This window comes from Balaenoptera acutorostrata, chromosome 15, assembly GCF_949987535.1.
Source record: "Balaenoptera acutorostrata chromosome 15, mBalAcu1.1, whole genome shotgun sequence".
NCBI classification, from domain to species: domain Eukaryota; kingdom Metazoa; phylum Chordata; class Mammalia; order Artiodactyla; family Balaenopteridae; genus Balaenoptera; species Balaenoptera acutorostrata.
Genome location: NC_080078.1, coordinates 76843644 through 76871442, shown reverse-complemented (window position 1 = coordinate 76871442; position 27799 = coordinate 76843644). Strand labels below are relative to the sequence as shown.

At 50.3% G+C, this 27799-nt stretch overlaps 1 long non-coding RNA gene across 2 annotated transcripts; it reads left to right on the top strand.

Moving 5' to 3' along the window:
• The first annotated feature begins 4961 nt into the window (after nucleotides 1-4961).
• On the top strand, nucleotides 4962-27552 carry LOC130704812 (uncharacterized). 2 transcript variants are annotated; one of them, XR_009005287.1, is made up of 4 exons: nucleotides 4962-6253; nucleotides 7088-8537; nucleotides 13712-13783; nucleotides 25838-27552. It is a non-coding gene; the product is annotated as an uncharacterized LOC130704812 (long non-coding RNA). The 2 variants fall into 2 exon arrangements; XR_009005288.1 differs by having other exon boundaries at nucleotides 6699-8537.
• Nucleotides 27553-27799: the final 247 nt, after the last annotated feature.

The window sequence follows — 27799 nt, the reverse complement described above, 5'->3', positions numbered from 1 at the left end:
TTGTTTCCCATCCTGATTGTTCCAGGCCTTTTGCTATTAGAAAATAGGACCCAGTGAGCAACCTTCCACGTAGAGCTTTCCTTTGGAGGAACCCTCCCCCAAAAAAAAACCCACAAAAGAAAACAGGGAGAGAGAAAGAAGGGAAAAAAGAAAGAAAAAGCTAAAGCATCCATCTGTTCCTCTAGAGTCCGGGGGCTGGAGTCTTCTTTACTCATGTTATCAATGAAGGGAGCAAACCGTCCTCTGCTGCATCTCCAGGGCCATCAGGGCCACAGAAACAAGGCCCTCCAGGTGGGTGCAGAGCTGCGAGGGCACAGGACGTGGCAGGGGTGGCAGGGCCACACCGTAGGGCACAGCCGCCCCCTCACCTCCTCAGGGCGAGGCTGCCCCTCGGCTGCTCAGAATCGAGTGGACAAAAGCGCGGATCGCTGGAGGCTTGTGCTTTCAAGGCCCTGTGACAGCGTTGCGGTTACAATCACCTTTCATGTTGCGAGTTCAGAGCCCTTTCCCCTCACTGATGTCCTGGTTCCTGGGGATGATGGAATTTTGCATTAATGAGCGACCCGATCGCAGGGAAACCTGGTGTCCTCATGTGCTCAGGGCAGGGCCCTTCTTGGGACCAGCGGCACTGCAGGCCATGAGTGTCCCCTCACCCTTCCCATCCCCGGTCAGCAAGGACAAGGACGTGCAGAGCTCGGCCACGCCCCGGGCCTGCCCTTTCTTCCACGCAGGCCGCCGGCTACTCCGAACCCTGCTTGTAAATGGGGGCAATGGGGCTGCTCCCCTTCCCGGAGCTGCTGCCCATTTACATGAGATAAAAACCTGCAGACAAAAGCTCCGAGGGCAGGAGCTTGCCTTCCAGAACCCAGACGAGTAAATGAGTAAGTTACCGAGTGTGCGTGGGGGTGGACTTGGGGTGGGGAGAAAAAAAGTGGGGAGGGGGGCAGGGGTCAGGGGATGGGGAGGAAGAGGAGCAAATGGAGACGGGGACTGGGGGGTTCAGGGGAGGGGAGGGGGGAGGGCGCTCCTCACTGGCTAAGAGGGGGCTCGAGTCGGGATGAGGTGGACTTGGGCCCTGGGTTTCCTCTGAAGACTGACCTGAACAGAGACAAAGGGGGAAATGAGAACAGCCTGCTGGTCTGCAGGGAGGTGATGGCAGAGCAGCACCATGAGAGGACAGGGAGGGAGCTGGGGGTCTTGTCAGCGACCCCGCTTCTGCCCACCTGGAGGGGGTCTGGTCTACAGAACATTCTGTGGTGTTGCTGCATACACGGAGTCTGAAGAATCCCAAGGATGCCCCACAAGCCAAAGCATCTCCCTCAACCTCTTCCCTGACTCAGCAGAGGGAGAACCTGGGGCCACCGCCTTCTGGAACATTCCCTCCAGAGGCAGCTGCAGGTGGATTCTCATTTCATAGGAGACAGCATCCCTCAGAGGTCCCACAAAGGCCGCTGATTAAACGCCACCAGGGGCAGCTTAGCCTCAGCAGGGCCAGCAGGATTTACGGCCCCTCCTTTCACAAACACCTCGCAGCCTGGCTCCCTGCCCTTGGGCGAGTCACTCTGCAGTTTAAGAGTAATTAAGAGTAGTGCATCCTTTTTATAACCCGTTCCCCTTTCTCTCGGGTGCTGAGGTGGTTCTGGGATAAAAGCATCATGAAAACGATGCGAGGTCACTGACACAAAGCAGCGGGTGAACCTGGCTTCACAGAAGGGACACCTGAAGTGAAGCAGGAAGAAAAGGCCGCCTTTATCTGCCTCCAAACGCAGGGGCGGGAGGAAAAGAAAATACCTCCCAGGCCCCGGCTCCCCTGCGACTCCTTCCGAGGGATGAGAGCCCTGGTCAGTGTCCCCGTGACTTAATTAGTCCTGAGCACGTGCCCTCGGGGTGGGCAGGGGACAAGGAAGGTCCTGACATGAAGAGCAGAAAAATAAGATAGCGTTTCTCCAAGGCCCTTTGGAATTTAACAATAAAGAAGAGAACAAACAGCCAAGGGTCCAGATGCCCCACGAGGGCCAGAAAGCGGGTGGTCGTGCTCCCAGCAGGGCAGGCGGGGTCCTGTCCCTTATAACATGGATTACTGCTCCAGCAACCAGATCAGAAAGAGAGACCATCTATGAGATGCCACTTTCCTGTTAAAATCCTCACGTCCCATTTCTGCTTCTTCAAATAGAATGAAGTAAACATACAGCCCAGCTTATTGTGAGCAGCCTCTCTCTTTTCTTTTCTGTCCTTTTTTCTTTTTCTTTTTTTCCTTAATGACTTCTTGAGAAAGATCATTTACATTTACTGTGAATTTTATTCGTTTATTCGAACCTGTTTCATTTATTTATCCACTGTTTTCTGAGTAAATATTTATTGATCACTTTTTCTTAGTGCTGGGGATAGAGGTTTGAACGGGCAGACCTGGTCCTTGCCCTCAGAGGGAAACTTTCTAGTAAAGGAGACACATTTACAAGGAAGTAATAAACAAGATTGATAAAGAAGGTGAAACTGCTCGACAGAAAATAAGCTGGGAGTTGGGAAAGAAGGGAATAGAGGCCGAGCTACACGGGGAGGTCGGGGATGGCCGCTCTGAAGAGGTGACATCTGAACTGAGATGAACACAGAAGATTCCAGCAGGCAGAGGCCGTCAGGAGAGCATTCCAGGCCAAGGGTACAGCATGTGCAAAAAGGCCTGGAGGCAGGACGGGGCTAGACAAGTGCAAGGAACAGAGAAGAGGCCAAGAAATGGGAGCAACCGTGGGGAGTGATTGGGGGAGTTTACACAGCGTGACACATCACGGCTGATTTCATTACTGAACAGCCGTTGATTGGCTGCTGGGCGGAACCCGTGGTGAGGTGATAGGCTGATCCCCAGATCTCTAAGATGTGTGTGATCTTGAGCAAATTTATCTTCTCTGAGCCTCAATATCTTCATCTGTGGAATAAAGGAATCATGATCCAGGATTTTATAAGGTGCTGCCCGTGGTGGAGCCCAGCCCACAGTGTCTGTGTCTTTCGGTAACTAAGGCAAGTGGACATTGACCTTCCCAGACTCACGCCCAGGACCCAGAAGGTAACTGATGCCAGGATAACATGCCCTTGGGTTGACTAAGTACATGTGCTTGTGTAACACAGCCCCTTTCATGAGGCCTTCATTCCATCACAGCTGTTCGCAATTCCTCACAGGCACTCTTGAGCATGGGGCCATGGCTTTGGGACTTGAGTTCCAATTCACGTCTCACCTGGGAAAGGCAGGCAGCTAATTCATGTGACTCAACCGGGAACAGAGCTGATGTCAACCGAGCTGGTGATGCCTGGGAGCAAACACCCGCTTTGCTAGTTCAACAATAACCTGTGAAATGTTCTTACATCACACACATTCACTTTCTCAAGCAATTGCTTGAAGCTGGCTCCGTTGCTCCCACACCCCAGGCTGGGTTTAGTTGAAACCTAACCCCCACCCCCAAGGCCGCCCAGTAGCAGCCACTTCTTCTTCCAGGTGGAGGGAATTCGGATGTGACACGTGAGGCAGCAGACAGACAAATCCAGAAAGGGGGGCACCCACGGGACCACCGATCCTGGAATCAGCAAGGGAGGGGCATGAAAAGTCAACTGAAGGAAGCGGGCCACGTCAACCAAGAAACTTTACAGACCTCACCACATGCCTGGCAGCCCTTGTTTGAATCCTGATTCTAGAAAAGCAATGAGAAAACGGCATCTGTGAGACAACTGGAGGGACTTGAACTTCAGAGGTGATGAGGAAGTTGCAGCCGCCTTAGAAAACATCCACATGTCATCCCGGGATTTGCTTTAAATACGTTTCGGGAAAGAGGGGAGAGCTGGAGGGGGTGGGGCGGGTCCCGGTAATTGTGGAATCTAGGTGATGGGTACGCGGCGGTGCATCATATTCTGATTGAAATATCCATAATAATTGTTTAATTGTACCCAGTTTATTATGTGATTGCTGTTTACTTGGGGAAGAATTGCACGATACTGCAAAACGCACAACAGGAATCTCCGTTCTGTCATTTTGGCTCCTCCCCACGTTAACTCGTGGGAACAGGGCATTTCCCCCAGGCCTGAGCCGTGACTGTACACGTTCCCGCTCCTTCCACAGACAGGACTCTGGAACCTTCCACCAAGCCCCGCCCGCCGGGAAGGGATTTTACTCACCCTCCATCTGAAGCTAGCAGCTTGCGCATCACAGAGTCCACCGGCTGACGGTGATTTAATGCAGAGCTGAGCACGACAGCCGGGGCCTGTCACCCAGCTCTCAAGTGAAGATCCAGGGGTATTTGCAAGCAGAAATAATGGGCTGCTGCAGCTTTTTAAAGAGATGTGATTTATCTCCGGGACGGCATCCAGGCCGGAGCTTCTGGAGGACAAGCCCAGGCTCTGGCCGGGGGGACGTTGTTCATGCCTTGGCGGCCTCTCTGCAGAGGGGGGACAGCGAGGCTCTGCCTGCCGGGGTGACCGGGAGTTGGGGTAACCGGGAGTTGGGGTGACCGGCGCCGGGCAGAGAAACGCACCCCACGGAGGGCGGAGATTTGGGAAATTTCTGTTGAATTTGAGCCACATGATGGTGAATGGGTGACTCAGAGGCCAGGTGGAACGTCTGCAAGCAGAATCACGTGGTTTGGGCGTCTTCATTTCTCTAGAGCAGGAATGTGTGTTTGCGAAGATGCAAGTGACGTACCTTTGATTGAAAACAGCTGCACACAAATGCAAGCCCTTTTCGCCAGTTAACTGGACTGTACCGACACCGCCAGGTGTGCACCCAGGGCCCTTCTTTCTCACTAACAGGACCCTGATGGCCACGCGCTCCCCAAGCCTTGTCCAGCCCCCCAGCCGCTGTGCCCGTGTGACCCCGTTCTCGCCCCGAGGTGGAGGCCGGCGGCCGCTGGGAACCCTGGGAAAGCACGGCTGCCCCGGTTCAGCCTCTTCCTCCTCTCGCCGCCCCGCCTTCCCTCCTGGCGGGGGGCAGACAAGACGCTGAGGAGCGGCGGCATCTCCAGCCACAGGGACCCTGCAGCAGAGGCACAAGCCGAGGGGGGAGGCAGAAGGAGACGCGCTTGGTGTATCGTGCAGCCCTGCACCAGGCTCGGACCGCCTACCCCTGGCCTCACTGAGCCGGAAACAGGCCAGTCACCCTGGGTTACGCCACTGGAACTGGCGGGTTAGAGCCGAGCGCAGTCCTGGCTGGAAGCGGTCACAGCTGGCCCTTGAGAACCGCGGCCCTGAGGTCCGCTCACCTGGAAACTGGGCTCACAGCAGTGGGGGTCCCCAAACTCACTTGTCCTAGGATGGAGACAGAATGCAGCACCACGGGACACCCGGCGACCCCCTTCACAGGCATAAATTCCCGGGTCAGCCGAAGCTTTCAAAAATAAACCCAGAATTAGGGAAACTTCTTCTGCGCCCGCCATCTGAATCCTTCAAGACTCTCTGGAAGCGTGATACCTGCACGTGCCCTTCGTGGAGAGAGCATCCCCCGTGCATCCTCCAGCGTCCCCTTCCCCTTCTTGAATGAACAGAACCTGATCATGATTTGAGAATTCGCCTTCTCACCTCAGTCCGCGTGTTTGGGGTGGGCTGATGCAGGACCCCAGGCCTGGCCAGCGGGGGACTCAGTGATGGGACCTAAACTGGCCTCTCAGTGACTTGAGGCTCTCGTGGCACCTGCTCTTGTCCCTGGACTTGAACCTGAGCGAGTGCGGGGCAGGACCTGTGTTGGAGCCGCACGGGGCACCTGCAGCCCCCGGGCCCCAGCGGAGCCTGGCGGGAGCCGGCACCATGGTGGGGGTCGGGGACACTCAGCCGAGTCCAGGGGGCGGCGTGTGACATGCAGACCCGGCTCTGCCTGAAGACCAAGCACCGTGCACCAGCCTGTTGATGCCCTCGGCCTGAGCCACCCGAGTCAGGTCTCTGTCCCTTGTCACCGAGAGAATCCTGCAGGAAAAGATTCCGTTTGGGGCAGGGACTTCCCTGGCTGCTTGGGAAACCTCCAATCTGCCCAGAAACCAGGAGGACATTTACACCTGCTCAGTCTTTTCCTCTGCGAGGCTTGCCCTCTGCCACGTGGAGTCATACATTGGCTGAATTCAGGGAACTGTCAGGGAACCGTAAGTGGGGTTGGCTCTGCCCACTTCTTGCCGGGAGAACACACTCGGGTCTGTTTTAAAACCTGGATAATATCATCGTGCCCTCTGTGTGCAGAAATGGAGTGTTCTTACTTGAAGAGGGAATTGTAGGCACCTTGATTTTTGAGGTTTGTAAGCAAGCAAGCCTACCTCGGACCCCTGTGCCGGGAGGTCAGACGCTGCGGTCGCAGCTGCTCCGTGGGGCCCTTCCCTGCATCCCAGCATCCAGGGCTCTGCCCCGTCCCTTCCCCGGGTCTCTCAGCTCCCCCTGCGCCACCACCAAAGCTCTATTTCTGGGGATTAAAAAGGCAGCGATGACGGGGCAGCTCCGTCTGCAGAGCTCCGAGGAGCAGGGGTCTTGGTTGTCTCTTTGTTAAATGGAAGCTGCTGCCTCCTTGAAGGGGAAAAATGAGCTGAGAGCCCAGACATGGTCCCCTGCAGGGGCGCCAACGGGAGAGATGCAAACGCCTCTGGGACTTGCCTCAAGGACCGACCCGCACAAACTGTGCGTGTCAGGTCCCGGCCGAGGCTGGGTGGGCTTGCTCCTAACAGCCCCTCTGTTTCTGTCCACAGAATAACCTCCACTGACAGCCCGTGGCCGCTTCTGCAGTTGCTGCTTCTCTGCTTTCTGGGGGCCCCTGTCCACTTCAGGCCTTGGGGCGGGGTCCACGTTCTAATTGTAGAACTCGGTGCTCCACGGGCACCAGGCCTCTCCCAGCCTGGCAGCAAGGGGTCCCTAGAGCAGCACACTCCTCCCTTTTGGGCGGCCTCACCTTATTCCAGGCCCTGTAATTTAGGGTCGCCCAAAGATGACATGTTGCCCTGAACTAAGGCCTGGCCCTCCCCCTGCAGACCCTGCGACTGTTATATTACCTGCTCTCTTTGCTTGTGGCATTTGTTATTTTCTGCAATTGTCTTGGGTGTTGAGTTATTTACCTCTTTCTCTATTGCCCGCCTCCCAGACTAGAACACGAGCTCCCTGGGGTCGGGCTGCCTCTGCCTCCTTCTCTCTCGTTTCCCTGGAGCCCACGGCAGCGGTCGGTACCCAGAAGGAGCTCAGCGAGTGTGGGATGACTCAGACGACTGACAGAAGGAGTGAACACACGAGTGGGTGAGCGTGGACCTTTGGTCAAAGCTCTGGTGTTTATTTCTCATTTCCTTCTTGCCTGGCGCCTCCTTCCAACCTGATAACTTGCTGGACTCACACCTGCTCTGTCTGGCCAGCGCTGTCCCTGAGAGCTTTCTGTGATGATGAAAATGCCGCATATCCGTGCTGTCCAATATGTGACCATTCATCACGTGTGACTAAGGGCACTTGAAATGTGGCCAGTGTGACTCAGGAGCTGAATTTTTAAATTTACTTAGTTTTAGTCATATGAACTTAAATAGCCACAAGTGGCCAGTGGCTACCGTGGAGGATGGCACAGGACTCCATCCTCGGGGTCATTCCTGGCCGTGTTCTCTAGATCTTGTCCTTCTGTCTGCCTGCCTGGCCCGTCCAGACTCCCAGCTCTCATCCCCCATCCTCAGCCTGGGGGTCGCCAGCCTCCTGCCAGGCGGGCCCCTCATTCACCTTTGGTTCAGGGCCGGTTCGGGTGCCCATGGGGCTTGGCACCAGGCCGCAAGCTGACAAGAGCCTCCGAGGCCATCTCAGTCTGGACTCAGGTCAGAGGTTTCCCGAGAATACAGGACACACAGGAACCTCCTTCTGCCAGTCTGGGCTTCCCCACAGAAGACCCCAAAAGCTCTAGAAATCTCTGAGACTAAAAGGGGGGCTGAGGTGTGTCAGCCAAGACTCTGGATCACAAGGGACAGAACACCGTGCAAACTGACATGAGCTGAAATAAAAATCTACTCACTGCAGAAACGGCATGGTCCAGCGCTACCTGGCTGCAGGTGCGGCTGGGTCCTGGGGCGAAATGACTTCATCGGGAAGTGGGCTCTCCCATCCTTCAGGTCCCTTCCTCCTGGGTCGGCTCCATTCTTGGTCACATGTTTCTCATGAGGGGGCAAAGATGCCCCAGCGCAACAGAGTCCCATCCCACTGGTCCAGCAAGGACAGTAAAAAGAAAGGCCTCTTTCCCAGTATTCCAGCAAAAGTCCTGGGACTGACTCAGATCAGACAAGCTGGGCTCACAGACCCACCTCCTGATGGTAAACATCCCTCCTCCTGTTCTTCGTCTCCTGCTCCCCTGCCCTCCCTCCGTAGGACTGGTGCCGTCGTCCTGACCACAGCGGACACAAGGAGGGCGCAGCCATGAGGATGTTTCCACCCAAAGGCACTTCTGCCAACAGTTCACGGGTGGTTCTTGCCACCTGTTGGGAGAAAGATGGTCTCATCCTAACAGCTCTCAGGAGGCAGCGTGTTTATGTCCAAGCCAATCTGAGGCCCCTGGTCACTTCACAGCCCAGGTGAGAGTGAGAAGCAGGGGTGTTCATGTTTCCAGGGCCTCCAAGAGCCAAGTTCTGTGCTCCAGGCTTTACTTACAGCAAATGGACTTTGAAGGTCAGAGTGGTCAAACGTGGGCGCCTTTACATGGTGCCCCAACATGACCTCCCTCACTTCTCTAAACCCCTCCTGTGTCCTCCCACTCCTTCCGCAGGTATTTATTGAGCTGCTGCTGGGCTGCAATGGCCCTGGAGATGGGGAAGTGACCGACAGCACGGCCCCAACCTCTCCAGGCTCACAGTGGAGGGAGGGAGGTGAGCGGGAGCCCCACACCCAGATGATCCCGGCCCCATCGATGCACTTTCTGGTTTTCCCTTCGTGGAGCCTGTGGTCAGAGCACAGAGACACCCTGTGTTGTGTGCATTTTATAAACCTGGGTGACTTAAAAGTAACATGTAGCCGACAATGGTGGGGGCGGGGCACGGAGGGAGGATTTGAAGAAAGACCAAGAACAGCGTGGAGATGCCAGTTTCTCCACTGAGAGCTGTGGGCACATGGTCCTCACGTCTAAGCTTAATGGAAGGGGAAAGAGGAGGTTCCGTTTACCGAGGTTGTAAAGTTGGTCAACAGAAGAATTTAGAATAAAAGTGCACTTAATACATCTCAGGATGCTGAAAGAAAGGTGAGCTGCCACAAAGGAACAGAAATTTCCATTTTTCATAGCAGGGGAGCCAATATATATTATCTAGTGATGGCAACCCTAGAAATCAGCATACGTATCATCTAGAATAGTGGTAATAACCGCCAGACAGCCCCGAAACAGCAGAAGTTATAAGGAAATAAACAGCCTTTGGGAAAGGAAGAATTTCACTTTTCCTTTACACCATGCTCTGCTGGGCAGTTTTTTACAGTCATTTACTTGCTTGTTAGTTTTATAATTGAACAAAACTAAAAGTGGTGCATGTTCTTTGTAAACGCGGAGAGGGGTCTGGAAGCACAGGAAGTGGGTAATTCCCTGCTCTGCTGAGTCTAATCCCCACTGCCCCACCGTCACCCCCTCACCAGGACCAACGTGAGCATCGTGGTGTCTGACGGGATAAACGGGGCCACAGGGAAACACTGTCCTGTCCTCCACGAGCATTTATCGAGTGACTGCTGTGTGCATTGCACTGAGCCCTGTGTGGTGGGCGTGGATCTTTCTTTGGGGGCTTTGCCATCTTGGAGGCCACGTCATGGTGAAAGGACCCCAGACACCCAGGCTACAGGGACTTTCAAGTCCTCCCCCCTGGCCACTGCCTACACCAGGGAGGGACCAAGGTGTGGGAGGGCGTTTTAGGCGCAGTCATGATCTCTACTCCCCTTCCCGGCCACCCAGATGAGCCCGGAATCCTTGTCAAACAGGGGGCTTGCTATGGGGGCAGCCTCTGCAGGACCCCGGACCCCCCTCCGGTGGGACTGCCCGCCCCCAGCCTCAGCCCTAGAGAAATCCTGGAGCTGCACTGCCCGCAGCTTCCGGCCATCATCTGGGCTCCGAGAACTGTGACCCCCGGGCTGGCACCGACCCCCGAGCCCATCGGCCCTGACGAGGACAGGCAACCCTCCATCCCGTATGCAGATCTCGAGGGCAGCCCCCAGCTGCTTCCGGGGCCCCGTGCCCCGGGCGGTCATTAGCCGATGGGCCCCGGTCGGCTGGCCAGGAGAGCGGGGCGCAGGGAGGAGCCGAGCCCGCTGCCTTCGCGGAGCCCACCCTCCTCTGCGTCGAGCCGCGTCCGCCCTCGGGGTCACCCCTCCCCCCACCGTGCAGCCCGGCTTCCCACGCGCGGCCGCTGGGTGGTTTGCAGTAGCTCTGCCTGTCGTGTCCCCCACAAATCATGTCCTCATCGAAGTGGGCAGCGAACCTTACAAACCTGCCCCGCGGAGGCCTGAGAGCCGCCCTTGGGGTCGTGGGCACTGCGCTCAGGCCGGGGCGGAGATGCCTGGACCCTCAGGTGTCTCTCCAGCCCCAGACCCCTGGAGGGTGAGGTGCGGGCTCCTGCAGATCGGGGCGAAGGTCCCTTTTGGGTTCCTGTCCCAGATTGGGGGCCACGGGCATGGCCAGGGAAGGGGCAGGAGGGAACACCCAGGCTTCTTCTAGGGCTCTCGGGCCACAGGCTGCACACAGGCTGGACACTCCCCTGGAGCAGGGACCATGGTGGTTCAGAGGACAAATGGCGGGGAGGGGGGCAGGAGGCAGGGCTTTAACCCTGGGGCGGGGCGGCAGGGGAGGATGCCAGGGAGGAGGGAGGGGCTCAGTCCAGACGGTGAACCAGGTACAGAGGCCGAATTTAAAGCCCTGAACAGAATCCTGCCCCTCGCTACTGTGTTCTGGGGTGAAAGAGTCAGGGTGGGGAGCATGAGACTGGGTGTGTGTGTGTGTGTGTGCACCCGCGCACAGGGAAGAGGGGGAAGTCTTATCTAGGTCAGTCTGCTATAATATTTTTTTCTTACTTGTCTTGTATAAGATGATAACAGAAATATTTTCAGCAATTACAATGTGATCATACATGGAGATTTCATTTGTGGCTTAGAAATAAAATCTAGAGAGAGCAGAGTTTTATCTTCCAGTGCCTAAATTCTCTTCTAGAGCCTGAAGAACAAAGGCAGCTGGTAATGGGGCATCATCAACAAAGCTCAAAATACGGTTTATGCTAAAGCCTAATGCGGGAGGGGCTGCCCTAACAAGGACACAGGACTGAGCCACCCCTCTCTTGGAGTCTGGGATGTGAGTGTCTATGGTGAGGAATCCATCTCTGTGAATTAGATATTGGTCAGCTGCAGTTTCTTTCTCTCTCGTGGAATCATCTGAGAGCAGGCAGCCCAGGGCTGGCATGGCAGCTCTACAGTGTCAAGGTCCAGGCGGTTCACCATCCCCGTGGGTCTGCTCCCATCCACATGGTCCACCATGACTCAGCGCCATGTTTGCATCTGGCCATCAGCAAGTGGGTAAAAGGAGAAGATCCTCACCTTTAAGGGCTCAGCCTGGAAAAATGCACATCTCCCTCCTCTGTCCATCCCCCTGGAAAGGACTTGGTCACATGACCACAGACTGCTGCAAGGGAGGCTGGGAAATGTAGGCTTTATCCTGAGTGGCTCGATGCCCGGTCCCCAAAGCCAGATTCTGTTCCTCTTAAAGAAGGGGGAATGGATATTGGGGAATAGCCAGCAGTCTTCAGAACAGAAGCTTCTGACTGGTTGAACTACAGGAAGCTTGGCCCTGCCAGAGTGAGGGGAAAATTCAGCAAATGTTACCCTGTGGAGGGGTTAGCCTTTCCCAGTGGAGTCCAACTGGTCTCCCCTCCCACGCAGGACATCAGTCTGGAACATTCCATGCTCCCTGTTTCATAGGCGGTGAAATCTTTCTCAAATACATCCTTATTCACTGCAAAGTCAAAGGATTTACCTGGGAGGAATGACGTGGCTTACAAAGACTACTTTCACACAGATTTTACGGTGGGCCAGAGACACAGAGCCTCTACGGATGAACACGAGGATGAAGTGTGTTCCTCTGCCTGGTTCTTGCAGGGGTGCAGCCTACTCCACCCACAGCCCCGTTGGGGGAGGAAGAAGAACAAATAAAGAAGACACAGAGAATAGAAACGGGGGAGTGCAGCTCTGCAGCCAGGTGCCTGGCTTCAAATCCAAAGCCTCTCCACCTGCCTGACATTAGGCAGGTAATCCAGCCTCCCTGTGCCTCGCTCTCTTTCTCTGCAGAGCAGCAATGATGATGATTATAGCAATACTTACCTACAGGTGCTTGCGAGGATTAAGTGAGTGAATACACGCTCGGCAGGTAGTCAGCATTAGCTGTTACTATTTACGGGGCCCAAGTGGCAGTTACGCCTATGTGCACATGCGCATACATGTGCTGAGCGCTCCTGGGGGCGGCCGCCCTGGGCTCTTCCTAAGCCCTGACTCCTGTCCGGTGTGAGCAGCAACTGTGGTTCAGTGGCTTCACTTCCTTAGCTCTCTGAGTGGCAAAGCACTTTGATGCACGTCTCTCTGTCTCTGAGCCTCCCAACAGTCATGAGAGGTGAGTACTCTGGCAACAGCCCTATCTCACGGAGGAGGAAACCTGGACCCAGAGAGGAGGACTGTGGCGGACCGCTGACCACAGTCACGCGGTCAGTAAACCGCCAGGCCGGGATGTGAGCTCAGGACTCCGGAGGCCAGGCTCACCCACTGAGTCGTCCCCAGTCACTTGCTGGGCAGAGCCCCGTGCCAGGGGCAGCTGGAGGTGCTGGGCACATGGGGCTTAGAACAGGCAGGCCCCTGCCTCCTTGGAGCTCACACTTAAGTGGGGAGGGGGCTGCTGTGGGCAGGGTGGTCGGGAGGGGCTCGCCGAGGGACAGCCTCCCAGCAGGACGAATGGCCGGGACAAAGGCCCTGGGTGGGGATGAACCTGGCATGTTCGTGGCACAGAAGGAAGGGCAGTGAGTCCAGGAGAAGGAGGGGGGAAGGGTGGACAGGCCCCCCTGCGCTTCGACCTCAGGGCCTGCGCTTCTGGAAGCATCTCTGTGTCTTCAAGCGTATTTTCCAGGCAGAGAACACTCCCACGTGGGGCAGGGAGGGCTCACTGTGTGGACGGGGAGGGAGTGGGGGACGTAGAGGACATGCCTCTGATGACCCTGGGGGAAGCCCAGGCCACCTAAGCTGCCCGCCTCAGCCCAGGCTGGGTCTTTCCTCATCAGGCCTCCACCCTCTGGTTGGAGAGAATGAGGCACAGGAAGTGTGACTATCACTGTGAATACCTGCCTCCAAATTTCCTGACTCAGGTAGCAGCCTGTGACGGGCTTCCCTGTGCCGGTGGCAGTGACACTGACAATCTTGCTGCCCCTGGAGGGACTGTCTCTCCCAGAGTTAGCCAGTTTTGAGAGATAATAAACAACTCACCTGTGTGTGTGCTTTTCTCCTGTAAACCAACCAATCCAGAGCCCACACCCCCAACCACCTCCTTTATCAGGCTTTCACGCTCCAGGCCAGTATCTACCTGCTCTAATCACCGGAGGGCCATGCACCAGACAGCTAGGAACAGCCCCTATGCCCCAGAGCCTGCTGAAACCATTCAAACAGCCAATCCTAAGCCTACGTACCCTGCCTCACCTGTTCCTTCCACAGAATCCACAATACAGACTCTTGTCACTGTTCTCTCCTCCCCCAGCCTCCTGACTGACCCTGGTGCTTCCCCACGTGGCCCTGCATGGAAGGTCATGCCTCCTATTTCTATGGATCTGTGAGTATAGTAAACTTTTTCCTTTGTGAGAGTCATTTCTGTGTCTACCTGATTAAAACAAATTCCAGCTACCTGACAGTAAGCCTCTGCATGTCCCACTGGCAGGCACGGCCATACAGCACCACACAGACTCACTGGTCCCCTTGTGTGTTTAGACAACGTGTCACTTTGCATGACAAAAATGCCCAGTGATGTCAGAGGTGCCGTGAATCACAGCAACAGCTCCAGGCCTGGTATCCAAGAGACCTCGGCTTGCTGCTAAGTCACCGTCCCCGCTGTGAGAACCGGTGGCCGTATTGGAGCGTCCAACTGAAGGGAACTAAATTACATCTAGAATGACCCACATTGTGCCGCAGCCAATGACCCAGTTAACCTCTGGTTCATTTTCTGCTTCTCGGTGTCCTGGGAACGGGTGGTGTTTACTCCAGTTGGGACAAACCTTCATTACTGTGCATTAGTTTGCCAGCGCGTTGGCTGTCCTGGGCCCAGTGCTTTAATAGAAACCGGTGGATGGGCCAGGGCCCTGCTGAAGCTGCAGAATACGAATGAGGTCCTTTTCTTTACCCTCCCTCCTCCGCCCTGATTTGCATGACTAAGCTTTTTTGCCTTTTTTAAAGATGTGTTTGTTTGTTTCTTGATTGTTGCTCTGTCTCCTATGAAGGAAAGCAATTGCTTGCTCACCAGGCAGGGATGTAAATGTGGCACCTGCTCAGGTCTGCACCTCCGGCCAACGGGAGCCAGACAGCCCTACTGCTGTTAGTAGGTACCATTCCAGGAGAGTTTACGTGGCCCAGGGATGTGGGGGTAAAAATTACACTGGTCTCCAGCGGACTCGTTTAGAAAGGGGTGTTGATCCTTGCAAAGGAGCACTAGATGGGAGAGAACCCCTTCATTATAAAATTCGGCACAAACTAACGAATAGCTCAAAGCTGTCTCTAAATGAGGCTGCAGTTTCCCTGGGGAAAGAGAAGACGTTGCTGATTCTGTTCAGACATGTGTTTCGCGACTCAGTCAGAGCCACTGCCTGATTTTTAAAACAAATATTTTATCATTTCCCCTCTTCTCAACTGGAATGAAATTCAGAGATAATATAACCTACCTACGCACATATATTTTTCATCAGCATAAAATCCCAACTATAATATAAAGGGAAAAGGAAAGGAATTCATAGTAAAATAAAACATTTCAACATGGAAATGCTCTGGCACAACTCAACTAGAAGATGTAATAAAGCCATCACATGCTTGGACCTGGATGTAGAATCCCAGTGAAAGAAACTACAAACGCAGAGCGGTGACAGCTGTGCTGTTTGGGGCGATTCAGGTGCCAAGAGAGGCTTTGCTATTAGCAATGCAAGTTTCTAACTGGTGACCAACCTCCATGAGCCCTGAGCAAAACAAAGCACTACAATCTTCCTTTACTTAACACGATGGCTTCATCCCTGAAAAACTCGGTATATTTCAAAACAATGAAAAGCATACTTTTGTGTCTAAGTCAAATGGAATTTGGTTCAGGATCATGTCATGTGAAGGAGCTTTTTAACCTACACGAACATCCAGTGGGGCATTCAAAATCAGTGCCAGTGCATGAAGAACAAGCAGGGGTGTGCGCAGGGGATGATCCCAGAATTAGTCCCTAAGGCAGGTGTCCGTCTCCCATTTTCAGACCAGGAAAGGAATCCAGAGAGAGGAACAAACTCACCCAAGTTCCCACAGCTGGAGAGAGGCAAGGTCGGGGCTTCGATGGAATGCTATTGGAATGGACGTCTAATTCTACCTCCAGGGTAATTTCCTGCATTTTCGGTCACACCTCTTGGCACACGCTGCAGCAGCCCAGGAAACCCTGAAGCCCCCAGCAGGAGACCGACAGATTCCATCTCTGCCTTTTCCCTGAAACTGAAGAGGAGGACCACCTTGACCACCCACCTCTTAGCAGACCGTTAGGAGAAGGAGTGATGCTGTTGGTGCCCTGCCTGGACCCCTTTCCTGACCTCATGCGCCAGCTGCTTTGAGTCAAGGCTGATAAAGGCTCACAGGAGCCCCCTTCCCTAGGCCAAGTGGGATCTTCCTTGCCCAGGAGATAATAACCCACTTGCACATCCTAGGGCAGCCCATAGGCAATGATGGAGTGACACAGAGATGTAAATGCAAGCCCCCTTGCCCCAAGTCGGGACCAACGCTGGGATATAGATCATGCTCCCGGACTCTCCGTGGGGTCAGGCTGAAGTTACTGTCCTTCCGTGCTTAGCTTCCCTCCCTTGCCCCGTTCTGCACCCTCACTCCCTTCACTTACGAGCATCTCCTCAGTAAATCACATGTGTAAGGATCTCCATCATAGGCTGTGCTTCTAGGGGACCTGACCTAACATAGGGTCAAGATGGAAACCAAAAGAAAGACCAGTTAGGAGACTATTGCAATAATCAGGTGAGATGACGGTGGCTTGGACCAAAGTGGCAACAGTTAAGGTGGAGAGAAGGAATTGGTGACTTCAGACTGTTGGTGACTTCATTAGGTGCTACTCCAGGATACCAGTGAGCTAAGTCAGGGGTCAGCCAACTACCTTCTACAAAGAGATCTGAACCCTAGTCTGGGGAAGGGGCCCCCCTCCAAGTTTGTCGTTCCTTGGGCAATCTCCTTTAGCCCTAGGGAACCATACAGACTTTTCTTATACCATATAGTTACTCTTTTATCATAGTTTAATAATTCTTTATATAACATTGCCCCTGTTTAAATCACTATATGGTTTCTGTCTCTTGACTGAGCCCAAGATGGTGGAACCATCCCCAGTAGGTGGAACCCAGCAAGAAGCCCACAGATAAAGTATCATTGGAGTTTGTAGAGTCTCAACCCCAGCATTACAAAACAGAGTTGAGAAGGTTGGGTTTGAGGCTAAAAAATAGTAACTTAATAACCTCACAGGATCATTTCAAGCTTTAACATTATATTACTTCTGATCTTCCAAGTCATCCCATCAAAATGGCATATTGAAAGATTGCTTCCTTGGAAATCAAGAACATAGATTCCAGTCTTGTGTCTACAACTAACTCTCTAGATAACCTTGAGTGAATCACTTCCTTTCCCTGGGCCTCAGTTTCCTCATCTATCAAAGCAAGCAGGTATACTACGTGCTCCTTAAGGTCCTTTCTTCTTCTTTTTTTTTATTTGTTCATTTTTTGAAATTTATTTTATTGAAGTATAGTTGATTTACAATGTTGTGTTAATTTCTGCTGTACAACAAAGTGATTCAGGTATGCATATACACACATTCTTTTTCATATTCTTTTCCATTATGGCTTATCACAGGATATTGAATATACTTCCCTGTGCTATACAGTAGGACCTGGTTTATCCATTCTCTATATAATAGTTTGCATCTGCTAACCCCAAACTCCCACTCCATCTCTCCACCACCCCTCTCCCCCTTGGCAACCACAAGTCTGTTCTCTATGTCTGTGAGCCTGTTTCATAGATAAGCTCATTTGTGTCATATTTTAGATTCCACATATAAGTGATATCATATGGTATTTGTCTTTCTCTTTCTGACTTCACTTAGTATGATAATCTCTATGTCCATCCATGTTGTTGCAAATGGCATTATTTCATTCTTTTTTATGGCTGAGTAGTATTCCATTGTATATATGTACCACATCTTCTTTATCCATTCATCTGTCAATGGATATTTAGGTTGTTTCCATGTCTTGGCTATTGTAAATAGTGCTGCAATGAACACTGGGGTGCATGTATCTTTTTGAATTATGGTTTTCTCTGGATATATGCCCAGGAGTGGGATTACAGGATCATATGATAGTTCTATTTTTAGTTTTTTAAGGAATCTCCACACTATTCTCCATAGTGGCTGCACCAATCTACATTCCCACCAACAGTGTAGGAGAGTTCCCTTTTCTCCACACCCTCTCCAACATTTGTTATTTGTAGACTTTTAAAATTTTATTTATTTGTTTGTTTATTTATTTATTTATTTATTTATTTATTTTTGGCTGCATTGGGTCTCTGTTGCTACGCACGGGCTTCCTCTAGTTGCAGCGAGCGGAGGCTACTCTTTGTTGCAGTTCACGGGCCTCTCATTGCACTGGCTTCTCTTGTTGCAGAGCACGGGCTCTAGGCCCATGGGCTTCAGTAGTTGTGGCACACGGGCTCAGTAATTGTGGCACACGGACCTAGTTGCTCCACGGCATGTGGGATCTTCCCAGACCAGGGATCGAACCCGTGTCCCCTGCACTGGCAGGCGGATTCTTAACCACTGCGCCATCAGGGAAGTCCCTGTAGATTTTTTAATGATGGCCATTCTGACCAGCGTGAGGTGGTACCTCATTATAGTTTTCATTTGCATTTCTCTAATAGCCATGTGGAGCATCTTTTCCTTAAGATCCTTTCCATTGTGAAATTTCTGTGATTAAGTGAGAGAGGGATGCAGCACTGTTTTCTAAACTCTGAAGTGCTTAGTGATAATAGTCGATTCTTCCTCTGATGATGATCTAAGTCTGGCACCTCCCTTTCTTACACCACCACACCCTATCCGTCAGCACCTCCTGACAGCTCTACCTCCTGAGTAGATTCTGGGTCCACTCACTTCTCTCTCTCAACCCCTCCCCACCTTTCCCAAGCCACCATCATCTCGGGTGGAAGGAAAAGTACAACAGCTTCTGCACTGCACATGAGGTGCTTTATGCCAAACATCTGCTTTCCTTCCTCATGTTTGGAATCCTGGCTGAGCAGGGGGTGCCTATGTGACCAGCCCCCAATAAACACCCTGGGTGCTGAGTCTCTAATGAGCTTCCCTGGTAGATAACACTTCATGTGTGCTGGATCTCCCTGCTGCCGGCAACCCCAACTTGTACGTATCAAATCATGTCACTCCTTTGCTTCAATTTCTCCAATGATTTCCCACTAAATAAAATCCAGCTCTGTACTGTAGCCCGTGAGGCCCTGCATGATCTGATCCCTTAATGCTCCTTTAACAGACAAGTCCTTTCTTGCTCAATGCCATTGCATTCACTACTTCTCCCCCCACCCCACCCCCGAGACAAGTGCTCCCCAGCTTCCGTCCTGGCTGGCTGAATCTCATCCCTAAGGTCACCTCCCCAGAGAGCCCTACCTTCACCACCCTGGAGAAGGTAGCCTTCCATGGTCATCATTTTCTCTCTCCTCATCCCGTTTTCTTCATAGCACTTATCACACTCTGAAAATATCTCATCTATTCATTTGTTTGTTATCTCTTGCTGTCTCTTCAACCAGAATGGAAACTCCATGAGGACAGAGACCTCATCTGTCTTGTTCAGTGATTTATCCCCACCAGCCAGCACAGTGCCTGGTATCGTCAGAGCTTAATAGGTATTTGTTGAATGACTAAGAGAAAGTAAGTGTGATCAGTTGTGGACAGCCTGCCTTGTTTACCTGGTTCCTGTTTCCAGGTGCCCAGTCCAGAGCACACACACCCTCTTATTTACCATCTGCCTCTCTGGTACTTGGCAGGCAGCTCCGTACATCTGTACCATGTATGAGTCAGGGCGGTTCGTTGAAAACAACAGAACTCACACAAGTACATTTAAGCCAAAAAGAAATTTACTAAAACATAGTGAGTGGCTAGGAGATTTCCCAGAAGGGCCAGATAATCAAACTTAGAGGCCACATAGCTAAGAACTTGGTCCAAAAATCATCCCACAGAGTTCTTCACATGAAGATACCTCTGGTACCCTGGAGACTCAATGGCTTCCATTACTCAAAGCCCTAATATATAGCTCCTCCCATTCACGGGCCATCCCCTGAATTGACTTCATGAGGTTCCCATTTCTTAAAGTGACAAGATTCCAATTCAAAATGTACGTATACTGGTGCAGATGACAAGTGCAATCAGAGTCACTTGCCCTCACCCTAGCTGCAAGGGAGTCTGGGTAGCTGAGTAATTGGAGTCACGGTAAGATGCAGCAATTTATAAGGTGTAAAGTTTGTTGAACACAATAAAGTCGTTCACAGTTTCTGTACAGCTGAACAAAGTACAAATGCCCACTAAACTCTTCAGGCAGGTGGCCATGGCAGAGCTATTTTCTCCTTTAAGCCGCTGGCCCTTACCACACCAGAAGGTTGTAATAAATCATCCTCTGGTTATCTCTCTCCTCTGCAGTGACAGACTGTGCTATAACGACTTCCCCCAAAGGCCTTTGTCTTTTTAGCCTCTTTCCTTTGAAGCACCAAGGAGAAGGTCGAATTGTTGTCAGCATGGCTCTGATCATTACTTATTCTTGCTCAGCCGGGAGTAAACCTCAGGGTCAATGTGGTTGTGCCTGAAAGAGTTTTATATGCTAAACATCAGACATAGACACAGCCTGGGAGATCACGGGGTCCACCCAGGTTTGCATGTATGAAAGCAGGAAACAGGCAAAGAAAGAGCTGCCCTAGTGTCTACATGAAACTTTCTATCCCTTCCTTCTTTCCTTCCGTAACAAATCATTTCTGAGTGTCTGCCATGTGCCCAGCAATGTGCTGGAAGCTGGACAAATGCTGCTGAGAAGAATACAGTCATGGTCCCTATTTGGGGCATATCATTTGAGGTAGAGGTGGGGAGGGCAGATATTAACCAAACAGCCATGCAAATAAATGTAAACTGTAGACTAAGACAAGCGTGCCCTTTTAAAGTCAATAAAATCATGCTACTCGCCTGCTCAGAGCCCTCTGACTTCTGCCTATGTAAGGAGCGGCTAAGGGAGCTTGGAATCCTGACTTTGATAATTCCAGCACATCATCTGCTTTATTCTGCCAGTGCTGGGCTTTTCAGTTTCAGTGTGTGCAGTAAGCAGACTGCAGCTAAATCCAGGTTCCATCTCTTAACCAGCTCTGTGACACACAGCAAAACATTTCACCATTCTGGGCCTCAGTGTCCTCATCTGTGAAATGGGGCTAACGAGCATCCTCCCTGCCAAGAGCTGTTGTGCGGATTAAATGAAATGACACCCGTGAGTGGCTAGAGCCAGGCCTGGCACACAGTAGGCGCTCAATACCTGCTGGCTGATATAATTTTTGCCCCAAGGATAAGCGGGCCCCTCCCCGACTCCACTGCCTGCCTTCCTGAAGGAGAGTCACGCTGGTGTCATTGTTTCACAGCGTCCTGGCTCCAAAAGCCCAGTGAATGGTCACAACCAGAGACTCGCCAGCCTTTGTCTCCCTGCACTGGGCTGACATGACCCAACGTCAAGGGATTTTATTCTTTTCTTTCCTTTGCCTGTTCCTTTCCTGTCCAGATCAACAGTAAGATAACAGCTGCACCTGGATCTTGTGTTTTCACAATTTTAATAACGCACAGGAAATTGGGTGGCTTAGGGATGCGGCATCAGGGGGCGAGCTGTCACCGTGTGGACAGACCAGGTGGAAGACGGAGGGTCAAGGGCAAGAAGGAGGAGGACCCGAGGGGATGGGAACAGAATAACCTGATAGGCTCCAAGGGCCCAAATTAAATTAAATGCAGGGAGTGCTTCCTTCTTGTGAGAAGTTTCCAGTCAGAGGAGGAGTGGGCACCCCCCAGCGGTGAGTTGAAAACGAAGGATTCGGTCCTTTGTTTTCCCTTTGGTGGCAGAGTGTCTCCCCACCAGGGCTGCGAGCCTGACCCCGGCCCTGCCGCCTCCCCATCTTACTCTGCACGCCCTGCTGCCAACCACGCGGGCCCTGCTGTTCCCCGAGACACAGCCAGGTGATGTCCCCTCCCCAGACTTTGTCCTTGCTGCTGCCTCCACCCCATCTTCACACGCCGGCCTCCACCTCCACTCTCGGCCTCGGCTCTAACAGCGGCTCAGAGGGACACAGTGTCTTAGGGGCCCCGATGCTGCCCCCGCCCTCTGCTGGTCCACCGCCCTGTTGGATTTCCTCGTAGCCTTGTCACCAGATGGAAAGGTCTACTTACTCATCTGTTCACCCGTATTTGGAGTGAATTTTCAGTGTGAGCCCGTGAAAGCAGGGATCTCACCTTTCCTATTCACCTCTCTCTCCCAAATAACTAAACTGTGCCAGGCACATAATGTTAAGTGCTCAATAAATCTTTGTTGGGTAAATGAATGGATGAATGAATGAATGAATGAATGACCTGGTCACTATCTAAAGAGGTTTGCTCGTCTTTCCTTACCAAGTGAATTGGGCACAAATCCACACCATGTGTGCTCAGTGCTCATCTAGTGATGCCTGGAACACAAATCATTTCTTTTGACTCTCCCTTCCTTTTACAGGCCTGCCTGCCTTCCTGGCTAGACTCAGAGGCCCCTGAGGGCAGGGGATGTGATTTGTGCTGGTCTGCAGCCTCCCCAGTGCCTTGCACTTGACCAACTCTTTTTTTTTTTAAGTCACCCCCTTTATTCTTTTTTTTTTAACATCTTTATTGTAGTATAATTGCTTTACAATGGTGTGTTAGTTTCTGCTTTATAACAAAGTGAATCAGCTGTACATATACATATATCCCCATATCTCCTCCCTCTTGCGTCTCCCTCCCACCCTCCTTATCCCACCCCTCTAGGTGGTCACAAAGCACCGAGCTGATATCCCTGTGCTGTGTGGCTGCTTCCCACTAGCTATCTATTTTATATTTGGTAGTGTATATATGGCACTTGGCCGACTCTTAAAAGATAACTCAGTATTGGATTGATTTGGATTGGAGAGGGCCATGGGAAGTTGAGGCATCATTTAAAACGCTTGGTCGCTTTCCCAGACATCATACTGTTTCATCAATAGTGGCTCTTTGATCTCCATAGACTTTGCATAAACTCTTCCCTCTGCCCAAATGGCTTTCCCTCTCAGTCGCACTTCTCCCTGCTAACTCCTACTCATCCCTCTGCATCTGTCACTTCTTCTGTGAAGGCTTCTCTGATTTCTCCCTCATTGTTCTACTACCATCCTTGGCCCAAAAGTTAATGCCTCCATCTCTATTATAGCACACATCCCACTTTACTACTGTTTGCATTGTCGTGTCTGCCTCTACCACTTCACTACTCAGTATACTGTGAGTCCTTTGAAATTAATTCTGATCATCTATTCATTTTTTAGTGCCTAGCTCAGTCTCTGGCAAATGGTAAGCCCCTCCCCCACAAAAATGGTTTTTTGAACAAATGATCAAAGCAACTATAAGATGAGCTAGAAGGACATCTAAGAACTAGACAGAGATACAAGTAACATGTTTCATCCCCAATGCCCTTCTGGAAGATGGCAGCTCCGTGAGGCAGGGATTCTGTTGTCTTTCCTGATCTGGTCCCCTGGCTGAGTGTATGTAAAACCTCATGCCCAGAGGCTGAAAAAGCATGTGTGGGCTGCACGAATACAATGAGGCCAGTGAGGCCGTTGAGGAAAGAGGGACTGACTCTGATGACCATCCCCAGAGGCTCAAGAAGGATGTGAGTCCAAGGCTGGTACTTTAAAGAATAGTGGACCCGCGTAAAAACAAATACTGGTTGAGGACCATGTGCCAAGGTCTGTCCTAGGCACTGGAGCTACCACAGTGAACAAAACAAAATCCCTGACCTCTTGGACCTGACCTTTGAATGGGAAGAATGACAAGAACCAATAAAAAAATAAACCAATAAAAACCAATAAAAAAAATAGAAATTCAATATAATGTCAGAAGTGAAAATGTTATGGAGGAAATAAAGCGGAATAAGAAGATGGAGAGGGATGGAGATGTTATTTTAGATGGGTGGCCCGTCTCGCAAGGGAGAGGATGTTAGATGTTAGAGAGGAGACCTGAGTGAATGAGGGGCGGGGCATGCAGCTGAGTGGAGTGGAGGAGAGGGGGAGGGGAAGCAGATGCAGTCTGAGAGGTGTGCCAGGAGCACAGACAGGCCCACAGACACAATATATGGGAACTAACGCCTTGGTCATACGCTGTCTTGCATTCAGATTACACTTTGGGTTATATTTTAGTATTTTTTAATATTTGAGTCTTTGACAGCAATTATTACTATTCTGGTATCGTAAAGCCCTCCAGCAAAGTGCTTTCGAGAGACACTCTTCTCTGTATTGGAAATATGTCCTACATTGAGGAGGGCGTAAAGATTTGAAGGATATCTCATTCTCCTCACCCTGACCTCCTGATCTATTGGCACGACCCTAACTTGTCAGGATGCTGATTTTAAGTAGCAGAGCACAGAAATGTCCACGCACCTTTCCCTCTTCTGCTCTTTGCTTTTGGTGATGATTTTCTGCCTCTTCCCCTTAAAAGGACCAGGGCTATACAAACAAGCACTAAAAAGATCAAAGGGAGGGTTCCTTCCATTCCAAGTAGCCTGACCAGAATACCAGGAAAATCGAGACTCTCCCCATCCCCTGCTGTCAGACGGAAGGAATCGGGGTTACAAAGGAACCCACAGAATCTCACCACTAAGACCGTGGTCTTTTCTGTTTAGGAGCTTACTCTGTCAAGCACTGGTGGGTTTGTTTTTGTTTGAGGTTTAACAGGATTTCAGACTTCGGGGGTGGTCTCTTTGGATTTTCTCTTTCTTTTTCCTTTTGATGCTTAAAAATACCCCACGAGACCAAAGAAACAACCGTGACAGAGAAGATTGGAATTACACAGGATGTAATTCCCCTTCGCATAAATGTGGAGGGGTGGCGGGTCATCTCTGGAGTTGTGATTTTCTTCACAGAAGAGGCAAAAAGCTGAGGATTTTGGTTAAATAAAAATATTAGCTCTGAATATAGTGTGATCTCAAGGACCCCAATTTGAGGTTGGGGTCTCAAACCCTAAAAGCTCCAAGTGGGACACTTGTAAAGTAGGGACAATGTAGTGATCAGTCAACTAGTACCCCACAAGGGCACAAGGTAGAGATAAAAGAAAATGGGTTAAGACTCTTTAGGTTTGCCGTGTGTGTGTGTGTGTGTGTGTGTGTGTGTGTGTGTGTGTGTGTGAATGCAGTGACCCACAATGCATATAATCTGGGGAGTTTGCAAAGTTAAGAAGTTAGTCTTTGGTTGCACAATGATAGAGATTGTTAAAGAATATTTTTTTTAAAAAAGGTAAAATCATGAATGTCCTACAAACATGAAGTGAATATGTCAAAGGTTTTATTTAACTCAGTTATGAAGGAGGGAACTGGCAAGGTTTTAAAACCAATTCGAAGGAAAATCCGAAGTGTAGACACATTTCTAGGCCGAAATGAATTTGATTAATGGATGCAGAACTGGCTTCTTCCATAATGGGGGAGGGTAGTCCATAAACCCCTACTGGATATAATGTGCATTTCTATGGACAGGAATTGTTTGCATTACTATCAGTTTGCTACAGATTAACTTGTAGCTTTAAAGGATAGCCTAGTCAAAGCCAATGGGAGGCAAAAACTACCTGGGTTGATGAGGTAGTCAGAATACCCTCTGAATTTCAAAATCTTTCCCAATTTTTTTCTTACAGAGGCCACTGACATTTAGTGATCAGGACCCCAGGAATGCTCCAACTCCTGCAACATACAAGAGAGTCCCACTGTGTCCCCCATGACTTTTTAATTCCCCTCTAGATATTCCTTCAAGTAAAAACACTGTGGATAATTCATCGTAACTCAAACCCAACTCCATAAGATCACAAAGCGTTTCTTGGCAACTGTTAATGTACCTTGAATAGTTTTTACCTCAGGGTCCACTCCACATCTGTTCTTTCATTTCCCTTATTTCTTGTACGAGTTGGCTTCTGATCATCTCGCTGCTTTTAAATCCAGACTTATTCTTCAACAGCAGAAGCAAACATCTCACTGATTCTTTAAATCTCATAGGGTAGCCACTCCTAAGCGCGTATTTATTATCCTTGAATTTTGTATAATTCTATTGTTTTGTTATTTTTTATTCTAAGCAATATTCTACAAGTTAGTTTCCTTTTATTTCTCCTTGATATTACATCTAGGACAATATTCTGATTTTTTTTAAAGTATGCATATAGGTAAGTCATATTATTCATGAATTTCATTTCAGGAGTATAAGGCAGCATTAGACAATATTGGTCATAAAAGGAAGTGCTGAGTTAGTCAGTTGGGTTGAGAAACACTGTTTTCAGGCAATAATGTTATTTCTCTTTCTCCAGTAACAACATCCCACTTCTCTTTGGGGGAACAAAGCTTTCCCCACTGGATACAGTCTGGAGGACCTGCCAGTCAAGACGCCCCGTCCCCCTTGAGGGGTGGGCACTGACCCAGGCCTGGACAATCTGCCATCTCTTCTCAGAAGCCATGTTTCGGTACTTCCCTCGTGGTCCAGAGGTTGAGACTTCGCCTTCCAATTCAGGGGATGCAGGTTCAATCCCTGGTCTGGGAGCTGAAATCCCACATGCCTCGTGGCCAAAAAAACCAAAACATAAAACAGAAGCAATATTGTAACAAATTCAATAAACACTTTAAAAAATGGTCCACATCAAAAAAAATCTTAAAAAAAAAAAAAAAAAGCCATGTTTTGAAGCAAAGTCTTAAGCAGTGAGACCACAACATCAAAAGCGCTTGAAGCAGGCTTATCCTGGCAACCAGAGTCAGTTCTTATTACTTACAAAGAGTTCTGACCCCAAAACAAAACAAAACAAAGTAAACAAACAAGCAGAAAACCAGTAAAAAATTACCCAAGTCTTACCAAATGTATACCCAAAGTATTAATAATATAGCACTTAAAAAAAAACTAATTTGGGGCAAAAAAAAAAAAAACCCTTTCATTCATTCTTTCACACAAGAATCATCTGCTGGACTCCTGTATGTGGCAGGCCCTGCCTGAGCAGTGGGGATAAAACAGTGACCAACCAGGGGAGGACCCCATCCCCCTCCAGGATGTGGGCTGGACACAGACAACGGGCAGGTTAAATCCTGCAGACAGGCCTTAGGATATTTATGGAAGGAGGTGTCTAAATAGAATTTGTGTAAAACAAATCACATCCTAAGGTCTGCTTCTTTGTAAAATGATAAATACTTATGTAATGTGAATGGCAAACCCCTATTTTTTTTTTTTTTCGGTCTCTTTTCTTGTTAAGTTCTGGATTCACTATCTGAAGCTTTCCAAAAGCGGAGAGCCCTGGTTCAGCAAAGTTTGTTTTCATTTGCATTTTGAAGTCCTTCAGACACCGCAGTGCCCATCAGCATGCGGAACAATTTGCTTAGAGGGTCCTTCATTTATGAAAGACAGCACACGTCCTCTACTCCTCTTTTTTAGTTCATTTACAGGCTCCAGGCTGGGGCTCTGTCAAGGCTGATAGTAGCATCCTTCAGGGGGCACACACGACCTGTGGGGGTGGGCTTCATTCTCAAGGCCGTTCTCCCGTGAGATGCCCCCAGCTTGTCCCTCCCAGAAATGAGCCATCTCTGCCGAGCCTCTCTTGGAATAGAGCCACCAAGTCCTGGTCACTTAGATGATGAATGTCCTTGGCTTTGAACTGAGTTTTGCAATTCTACATATTTGATCTCCATCTTTTCCAAACTGGACTCAAAATTTCCAAGCTGAACTTGAGTGAGTGGAGCTTCCAGTTCCTTAACCAAACTTTGACTGAGGGTCCATGGGCAGAGAGAGGAAACAGACCCTTTTAGTGTGAGTAAATTAAATAGTACATGATTTTTCAAATTACCAAAAGTACAGAAAGGCTGAAAATGTAGCAACTTGTCCTTGGTCCCGCCTCCTGACTTTCAGTCCACATCCGGGATCAACCACTTTTGATGGCTTCTGAACTTTGGTACTTCTGAAAGCAAGACTTCTAATTAATAATAGCCCTTATCCACGTTGTGGCGTGCGTCAGTAGTGGGTCCCTTTTTATAGCTGAGTAGTATTCCATTGTACTAATATCCTATGGTTTGTTTATTCATTTACCTGTTGATGGACACTTGGAGTGTTTCTATTTGGGGCTATTATGAATGAAGCTGCTATAAGTATTCTTGTTCACATCTTTTTGTGTTTTCATTTCTCTTGTATCATACATAGGAGTGGAATTACTGGGTCGGGGACAGAGGTACAGGTAATTTTTTTAAACTTCCAAAGAGTTTGTCAAAGTGGTTGTACCATTTTACACTCCCACAAT